At 48.7% G+C, this 10,267-nt stretch overlaps 1 non-coding gene across 1 annotated transcript; it reads right to left on the bottom strand.

The window, feature by feature from the left end:
- Positions 1-4,568: 4,568 nt before the first annotated feature.
- On the bottom strand, positions 4,569-4,678 carry LOC118674903. The gene has a single exon (XR_004973749.1). It is a non-coding gene; the product is annotated as a U6 spliceosomal RNA (small nuclear RNA).
- Positions 4,679-10,267: the final 5,589 nt, after the last annotated feature.

A 10,267-nucleotide genomic window follows, 5' to 3' on the forward strand; every position in this document is an offset into this window, starting at 1 on the left:
GGAGGCAGCCAATCGATTCTCATCATTGATATTTCTCTTTCTCCTTCTCCCTTCCTCTCTGAAATCAATAACAATATCTTTTTAAAAAGATGCCCTAACCGGTTTGGCTCAGTGAATAGAGCGTCGGCCTGCGGACTCAAGGGTCCCAGGTTCGATTCCAGTCAAGTTCATGTACCTTGGTTGCGGGCACATCCCCAGTAGGGGGTGTGCAGGAGGCAGCTGGTCGATGTTTCTCTCTCATGGATGTTTCTAACTCTCTATCCCTCTCCCTTCCTCTCTGTAAAAAATCAATAAAATATGTTAAAAAGAAAAGAAAAAAAAGAAAGAATTTGGGTTCCTAGGAAATCGCTGCTGGGCGCTGAGCTGGGGGAGCGTGGTTTTCTCACCAACCTGCGCCGCCTGTGCCAGGTGCTCAGCCCCGCTGCGCGCCGGGCGGCCACCAGGGGCGCTGTGGGCCGGGCGGTGCCTCCGCCCACCGCCGCAGGCCACGCCCCCGGGCGGCCAGGCCAGGTTCGGGTCGCAGATGTACACCTATTTAGAGAATTTTGAGTCAGAGGAGAATATTAATGCCTAACAGTTATTGAACACTCTCTGTCGGGACCTGTGTGTCAAACTACATTTTTCTCACTGGATTTTCAAAAACCCTTGGAGGGGGACGGAGGGGGAGAGAGTTTAGGATGAGAGCTCAGCCCTCCTCCCCCATCTCTTAGAAACGGAGAATCATTAACTTGGGGAATCTTCGACGTTGCACCTCAGACTAAGCGGAGACTGGGTGTTTGCTCTCCGGGTGGCCAGGTCGGCCGCCCAGCTTCTTGCGTTGCTGACCTCTGAGTCAGCCTAGTTTCCTCCTCCCCCAAAATAGGGTGAAACCCCAGTGGCCCGGCAAAAATTCAAATTTTCGGCTATGCCAAGTGTTGACAAGGAGCTGATGGAAGTGTCAATGGACAAGTGACATTGGTGGGGCCCATCAGACCTTTGACAGGGCAAGTTCACGGCTTTGCACATCCTTCAGAGATGTGGCTTGCAAACACTTTTGCTCACATCAGGACATTGTGCACCTGAAAGAGTTACCCAGGGTAAGTGAGCCTTACCCCGACTGTGCGCATGCGTTCTAATATCTTTCATTCTATTTAATTCCATTTCATTAAAGGGAAAATTGTTTGCAGCCCACTAAATTGATTTCACAAGCCGCTAATGGATCTTGTTGGGCAGGTTGAAAAATATTGAACTAAGAAACTCTAAGAGACATGTTCCAGGACGCTAACTGCAGCCTTCTGGGAAAGGGAGAAAACTGGAACAAGGTAGGTGCCCTCGCCAGGAGAAAGGATGAATAAATCGTGCTGTGCTCTCACAAAGGACTCCCACACAGCCGTTCGGATGAATGAATGGACACACATATCAATATCATGAATTGTGGAAACATCATGATGAGTGAGTGTGCTGGGTTGAATAGTGCCCCAGCCCCACCCATTCATGTCCTCTGGAGCCTGTGAATGTGACCTTATTTAGAAATAGAGTTTTTGCAGGTGTCACCAAGTTTGGATGAGGTCATATTGAATTAGGGTGGACCCCAAACCCAATATGACTGGAAATTTGGGCACAGGCACAGGTACACTCACAGGGAAAGCCACATGATGACGAAGGCAGAGACTGGAGTGATGCATATATAAGCCCAGGAATGCCAGGGTTGCTGACAAACACCAGGAACCAGGAAGAGGCCAGGAAGGATCCACCCTTGGAGCGGTCAGAGGGAGCATAGCCCTGCCCACACCTTGATTTTTGGATTCTGAGTCTCCAGAATTGTGAGAGTACAAATTCCTGTTGTTTAACTCACTCAGTTTGTGGTCCTTTGTTACAGCAGTCCTAGGGAACTAATACAAAACAAAAAACAAAAAAGTGCAGAAGAATTAACACAGTACGATATCCTATATAATAAAAGCATAGTATGAAAATTGTCCCCTTGACAAGGAGTTAATACAGGTGTTTGACCAGGGGGTGGGACCAGCTGGGGGAAGGGAGGGAGGCCTCGCCAGCAGCTGGCAGCCACTAGGGACCTACCAGTGCACGCATTTCATGCACTGGGCCTCTAGTCATTTATACCAAGCTTGAAAACCTGCAAAACCAGTGTTATAAATTATTGGGGATACATTTGTATATGATAATAGTAGGAAAATGTGTGGTGGTGCTGAGCAATAAATGCAGGATATGGAGCAGGAAAAGGATGGACTCTGAGAAGGATACACTGGGACTTCAACATCATTAATGTTTTCGTTTTAAAAAGCTGGCTCAGCCGAAACCGGTTTGGCTCAGTGTCGGCCTGCGGACTGAAGGGTCCCAGGTTCGATTCCAGTCAAGGGCATGTACCTGGGTTGCAGGCACGTCCCCAGTGGGAGATGTGCAGGAGGCAGCTGATCGATGTTTCTCTCTCATCGATGTTTCTAGCTTTCTATCTCTCTCCCTTCCTCTCTGTGAAAAAATCAATAGAATATATTTAAAAAAAAAAAAAAAGCTGGCTCAGATATGGCAACATGGTTAAAAGTTCATGTGGTTGCATAGTGGATACAAAAGAAGTGGATGACAGGAAAAGATACTCAGCATCACTATCCGTTAGGGAAAGGCAAGTGCAAACCACAGTGAGACTCCACCTCACACCCACCAGGATGCTATGGTAATAAGTCGTGGAGGGGCTGTGCGCAGCACACTGCTGGTGGGAATGTAAAACGGTGCCACTGCTTTAGAGAACAGTCTGGCAGCTCCTCAGAAGGTTAAACATGGAATTTTCATATGACCCAGCCTCCTCTGTATAGATATCCTAGAGAATAGAAAACATATACCCATGCAAAGATTTGTGAAAACACCTAAATGTTCAACTGATAAAGGGATAAATTAAATCAGTATACCCATACAATGGACTATTATTTGGCCACTGAAAGCAACGAATTACTGATAACATACTAAAATTCGAATGAACCTCAAAAACATGATGCTAAGTGAAAGAAGCCAGTCACAGGTCGTATGATTTGATTATGTAAAATGTCCAGCATAGGCAAATCTATAGAGACGAAAGTATATTCGGGGTTGCCTAAGGCTGAAGGGGGCTGGGTGAAGAAATGTTTTCAAATTGATTGTGGTGATGATCGCACAACTCCTGATCTTACTAAAACCATGGAATTGTACACTTTATTTTTATTTATTTATTTTTTAAAATCACTCTTCTTTTTTTAAAAAAATATATTTTATTGACTTTTTACAGAGAGGAAGGGAGAGGGATAGAGAGTCAGAAACATCAATGAGAGAGAAACATCAATCAGCCGCCTCCTGCACACTCCCCACTGGGGATGTGCCCGCAACCAAGGTACATGCCCTTGGCTGGAATCGAACCTGGGACCTTTCAGTCCGCAGGCCGACACTCTATCCACTGAGCCAAACTGGTTACAGCAAATTGTACACTTTAAATAGTTAAATTGCTGGGTATATGCATTATCTCTATAAAATTGTTTTTTAAAAGGGCAGGGCTCTTTCTGGCTGGTGTGGCTCAGTGGTTGAGCATCGACCTATGAACCAGGAGGTCATGGTTGGATTCTCTCTCATCATTGATGTTTCTATCTCTCTCTCCCTTCCTCTCTGGTATCAATAAAAAAATATATATATAAAAAAAGTCAGGTCAGATCTCAGGGTAGCCGCAAGAGGGCGCTCTAAGTACAGACAACTCCTCCCTTGGGAACAGAATTTCTCAGGCTTTGCCCCAGACTCTGGCCACACCTCGGAGAATTTGGCCACGCCCCGAGGTCTGAACCTTGGATGCGGCCTGCCTCTCATCCCAACCACGCCTCTGAGACTCTGGCCACACCCCCAAAATCTAACCGCCCCCTAAGTTCCTAGTCAAACCTCAAGGCAGTGTCTGATGCAGCGAATTCACCCTCCCAACTCCCCAAACTGACCACAGATGCAAGCACAGACTAGATACTCTCAGAAACACAAGCCTTACAACCATGACTTTTAATTTGCAATCATTTTTTTTTCCTTTTTGGAATCATTTTAACCTTACAGAAAAGTTGCAAGAATAAGACAAAGCTTTCTGTGTAACTTCATCCAGGTTCACCAATTGTTAACACTTCACCAGTTTGCTTTCTCTCTTCCCCGCCTCCCCAACCATCTGAGAGTAAGTTTCAGACATTTTGCCCCTTAGTGTATTTCCACGTTTATGGGCATTCTCTCACACAGCACAGCTATCAAAAGCAGGGCATTTAACAGTAATACAACACTAGTACTAGTATCTAACTCAGTCTATAGTCAAATCACCAGTTGTCCCAAAACTGTCCTTTTTTCAAAATATATGTTTATTGATTTCAGAGAGGAAGGGAGAGGGAGAGAGCGATAGAAACATCCATGATGAGAGAGAATCACCGATTGGCTGCCTCCTGCTCGCCCCCTACTGGGGATCGAGCCTGGAACCCGGGCATGTGTCCTTGACCGGAATCGAACCCAGCGGCATCCTTCAGTCCACGGGCTGACGCTCTACCCACTGAGCCAAACCAGCTAGGGCCCCAAACTGTCCTTTTTTTTCTTAAAATATGAAACGCTTCCCGAATTTGTGTGTCATCCTTGCACAGGGGTCATGCTAATCTTCTCTATATCGTTCCAATTTTTTTAGGATATGTGCTGCCTACGCGAGCACCAAACTGTCCTTTTTAACAAAACGTTACTTTCCAGCCTAGGATCCAATCTGAGGTCATGTCTGGTGCCATTGCTCAGCCCTCCTTTGTGTTTCACAGAGTTGACATTTTTAAACATGACAGGCCAGTTCCTTTGTAAGAGGTCCCCCTAGATTTGGGTTTGTCTGATGTTTCCTTGTGATTAGGTTCTGGCAGCAGGATGTGGTGTCCTTCTTAGTGTATCGGGTCAGAAGGTAACATGATGTTGGTCCGTCACGTTATTGGTGATGAATTCCATCACTTGGTTAAGGTGAAACATGGAATCTCTGACTCATAGACTCACCAGGTCAGTTTCTTTCCTTTCTGGGCCTCAGTTTCCCGTTTTTTTAAAATGGAGGTGTGGCCTGGCCAGTATGGCTCTGTGGTTGAGCATCGACCAATGAACCAGGAGGTCATGGGCTCAATTCCTGGTCGGGGCACGTGCCCAGGTTGTGGGCTCAGAGGGGAGAGAGAGAGAGAGAGAGAATCATCAATGTGAGAGAGACACAGATATAAGTGACCTCCCGCATGCGCTCTGATCCTGCAACCAAGGTACATGCCCTTGAGTGGAATTGAACCCAGGACCGTTCACTGGATAGGGCTGATGCTCTATCCACTGAGCAAACCAGCTAGACTAGGGTAATAAAAACATATTTTTTAAAAATAAAATAGGCCCAGCTGGGTGTGGCTCAGAGGAACCGAGAGGTCACGGGTTCAATGTCCAGTCAGGGCACATGCCCGGGTTGTGGGCTCGATCCCCAGGAGGGGGCGTGCAGGGGGCAGCCAATCAATGATTCTCTCTCATCATTGATGTTTCTATCTCTCTCTCTCTCCCTCTCCCTTCCTCTCTGAAATCAAGAAAAATACATTAAAAATAAAATGGAGGCTTACAGGAGGGTCTGCAAACATACCTAACCAGCAGATGTGCTGTGTGCAGCTCTCATGCTCTTGAAATTTATTTATGTATTTTTATGTTTTTCAGTGAACATGCCCACGCTCACATTTGGTAGCTTTCACGCATGCACCTGAAGAGACAGTCTCTGAATGTCTGGGTTTACCCAGGATGCTGATCACAAGTGAAACTTTGCAGCAAGGCTTGGGGCCTCCTGAGCAAGGATTGAAAGTATGACTTCTGCCTCTAGAGAGCGAGGAGCATCGCTGGCGAGACCTGCCTTGGTGGCACTGGTTCAGGGACGGGTGCTGGATTGTGCTAGGGCTGGGGGGCTGGAGACCCTGTATATGAACCCCCTTCGTGGAGTCCGCCTCTCTCCGGGGGAAGGAAGGGAGATGGGTGTGGAAGGACACAGCCCCAGTCCCGAGGTCAGGAGGCGGAGGGGATTTCCACGTGTGGAGAAGCCAGAGTCTTTGTTTTAGAGAAGTAACTTAACCAAGGGCAGTGCTGGGTTCAGCTCTTGAACCCAGGGTTAGTTCCTCACAAGGAAGCACATCGCCCGTGGCCTGGACCCACCGGCACAAGGAGCCTCCTGACACACATTCCCGGCCGCTGATGGCCAGGTCCTGTGTGACACACTTGGCACCTGCAGTCTCATTGGATTCTCACCCTCCCACCAACACAGAGTGGAATATTATTTCCATTTTACAGATGAGGAAGCTATGTCTCAGGGCAGTAGAGTCTTGTTGTCTAAGGGTCACCTAGGCCTTCGGTAGCAGAGCCCTGGTGCGACGGATACCCTGTGGTCCCTCTGTAACTATCTCCCCTCTTCCCTTTGTAACAGAACTTCAGGATTTTAGCTGGGTGCATGTGGCCCAGATAAAACTACATTTCCCAGCCTCCCTCACGATACTCATCACCAAGGACTATATTCTAGTTACTAGAATGTGATGTGTGCGACTTCTGGGTTGTGGCCCTAAAGCAGCGGTTCTCAACCTGTGGGTCGCGACCCCTTTGGGGGTCGAACGACTCTTTTCACAGGGGTCGCCTAAGACCATCGGAAAACACGTATATAATCACATATTGTTTTTGTGATGAATCGCTATGCTTTCATTATGTTCAGTTTGTAACAATGAAATTGGGGGTCACCCCATGAGGAACTGTATTAAAGGGTCGCGGCATCAGGGAGGTTGAGAACCACTGGCTTAAAGGAACATAGAATTGACTTTCTTTTTTTTCTTCTTCCCAGCCGGTGGAATGTGGATGTGATGGCGGGAGCTGGAGCAGCCATGTTGGGCCACCTGGTGGAAGTATGCGGTGAAGGCAGACAGCGAGGTGGAAGAAGCGAGGGTATTTGACATTCTCAAGCTACTGTTTTAGGCCTGGCTGGGAACGAGGCCCTTACGTGAGAGAAAAATAAACTTCCATCTCATTCAAGACGCAACACATTTTAGTTTTTGTTGTGACAGCAGGATAAAAAGTCTAGCTAACACACGTCTGCTTAGGCCTTCTTTATCCAAATTTCCAATCAGAGCAAAGAATAGGTCCCATCATCTCTACTGCTTTTCCTCTATGTCCTCCAAAACCAAGTCCAAGATGATAAGAACAGCCATTCCGATGTGTCAAGTTCTTTTTCAGAGCCATGTCCTGTTGTAAGCACTGTACACAATCCATTGGAGTTTAATCCTCACAACAACGCTGCAAGGTAAAGGCTATTATTACTTTTTAAAATATATTTTTATTGATTTCAGAGCGGAAGGAAGAGGGAGAGAGAGATAGAAACATGCATGATGAGAATCATAGGTCAGCTGCCTCTGGCACGTCCCCCACTGGGGATCGAGCCCACAACCCGGGCATGTGCCCTTGACCGGAATCGAACCTGGGCCTTTCAGTTCACAGGCTGACGCTCTATCCACTGAGCCAAACTGGTTAGGGCTAAAGGCTATTATTGTGCCCTTATTTTTACAGATGGGGAAACTGAGGATCAGGGCTGGGGAGTCACTTGATCCAGTTCACACAGCGAGGAAGTCAGCTCTGACCCCAGGGCCCGTGCTCTCAATGACCGGGGTGTCATTTCTGTTACTGGCACCCATTTCCAGCAGCACCCGCATGCGCGTGCTTGCACTCTCACATGCACTCGCTGAAAAGAATAGGTACAGCCACACACAACCTTCCCAAGAGGCAAGCGGGCCCATGAGTATGAACATGGGAGTTGAAGGCAGCAGACGTGGACAGGAGGCTTGCTCTCTCTGAGCCTCCGGACGACATCATGGTCATCTCTGTTCACAGCCTCAAATTGGTCACACACTGTGACAGGGCACCGGACACACCACAAAGAATCGCGGACCCCATCACGCAGCGGGGTGCGATCGCTGTTCATTTTACCGGCCCTTCCCAAGGGTCGGCTCCGTGCCAGGCAGTGTGCTAGCTGCGGTGGGAAGGGCAGCAGCGTCGAAGGAGGCCCTGCCCTGGCCTCCTGGAGCTCAGGGTCCGCTGGAGAGGCAGTCACTGCGCATGGCCGTACCCATGTGCTGGGACGACGGCGTGGGGAGTTCCCACACGGCTGCTTCCAGGGCCCAACACTCACCGTCTGCAGTGTGCGGAATGGTGGCCCCCCACAAAGATATGTCCCTGGAACCTGTGAACGTAACCTCATTTGGAAAAAGGTCTTTGCAGATGTAATTAAGAGAAGGATCTTGCCCAGCCGGTGTGGCTCAGTGGTTGAGTGTCGACCTATGAACCAGGAGGTCACGGCTCGATTCCAGGGCAGGGCACATGCCCGAGTTGTGGGCTTGGTCCCAGTGTGGGGCGTGCGGGAGGCAGCCGATCAATGATTCTCTCTCATCATTGATGTTTCTGTCTCTCCCTCTCCCCTCCTCTCTGAAATCAATTAAAAAGTATATATATATATATGAAAAAAAAGGATCTTGCCCTGGCCGGTGTGGCTCAGTTTGGTTAAAGCATTATCCTGTACACCAAAAGGCTGTGGGTTCGATTCCCCGTCAAGGCAATACCCAGGTTTCTGGTTCAATCCCTGGGGCTCCTGCAAAAGGCAACCAATTGATATTTCACTCTCACTTTGGTCTCTCTCTCTCTCTCTCTCTCTCTCTCTCTCTCTCTCTTTCTCTTTCTCTCTCTCCCTCCCTCCTTCCCTCTCCATTCCTTTTTCTAAAACTAAAAAAGAAAAAAGATAAGCACCCTAAATTACTCTTGTGGGCCCTAAACCCAATGACAAGTGTCGTCACCAGAGATGGAAGAGAAGACACAGACACACACAGGAGACACAGACACAGAGGAGAAGGCTGTCTGTGTGAAGATGGAGACAGCTTGGAGAGATGCAGCCACGGGCTGAGAAATGGCTGGCGCCACCAGAAGCGGGAAGAGGCGAGGAAGAATTCTCCCTACCCTTGGCTGGGTGGCTCTGTTGGGTGGAGTACACCAAAAGATTTTGGGTTCAATTCCTGGGCAAGGCACAAACCTAGGTTGCAAGTTCGATCCCCAGTCAGGGTATGTGCAGGAGGCAACGGATTGATGTTTCTCTCTCATGTTGACGTTTCTCTCTCTCTCTGAAAATCAATAAAACCATATCCTCCGGTGAGGATTAAAAATATCCTATGTAGCCCTAACGGGTTTGGCTCAGTGGATAGAGCGTCGGCCTGCAGACTGAAGGGTCCCAGGTTTGATTCCGGTCAAGGGCATGTACCTTGGCTGCAGGCACATCCCCAGTAGGGGGCGTGCAGGAGGCAGCTGATCGATGTTTCTCTCTCATCGATGTTTCTAACTCTCTATCCCCCTCCCTTCCTCTCTGTAAAAAATCAATAAAATGTATATTTTAAAAAAATCCTATGTAATAAAAGCCTAATATGCTAAGTGTCCGACCGTTTGACCACTCGCTATGATGTGCACTGACCACCAGGGGGCAGACACTCCGACCGGTAGGTTAGCTTGCTGCTGGGGTTCAGTGGATCGGACATGCCATGGAGCCCTCCCCAGCCCCGATCATGCTCTGGTGGGGTCCCTCGGCCTAGCCTGCACCCTCTCGCAATCCGGGACCCCTTGGGGGATGTCGGAGAGCCGGTTTCAGCCCAATACCCACAGGCCAGGCCGAGGGACCCCACCGGTGCATGAATCCGTGCACCAGGCCTCTAGTAAATAGATAGATAGATAAATAAATAAATAAAATTCTCCCCTAGAACCATTGGAGAGAGTGTGGCCCTGCCCACACCTTGATTTTAGACTTCTGGCTTCCAGAACAGCGAGAGAATACATTTCTGTTTTAAGTCACCAAGTTAACGGTCGTTAAGCCAATATACCTTCCAAGTCAGTGGCTCTAGGGACACCATAGCCCAGAGACAGGGTCAGAAACACAGCCACATGGTCACAAACACACCAAAGTCAGGAGAGCCAGGAGCGTACAGGTCACCCAGTCAGAGCTGACCCGGAAGTGGGCGTGCATGGATGTGTGTACATGCGTTCACACACACATATGTACACCTAGCCATTCACGGAACCCAGCAGTGCCTTCCAGGAAGATTTCAGGCAGTTGGCCCCACAGATACAACATGTGGTAGGAGTCATGGCAGCAGGAATGTTCACAAGTGCCAGGTCTTATGAAGACCCCAGGGCCCAGCCAGGTCCCCGGACTAAAGAAAAACAGCACAGTCCTAGCTGGTTTGGCTCA

Source organism: Myotis myotis, unplaced genomic scaffold (assembly GCF_014108235.1).
Source record: "Myotis myotis isolate mMyoMyo1 unplaced genomic scaffold, mMyoMyo1.p scaffold_m19_p_19, whole genome shotgun sequence".
NCBI lineage: Eukaryota > Metazoa > Chordata > Mammalia > Chiroptera > Vespertilionidae > Myotis > Myotis myotis.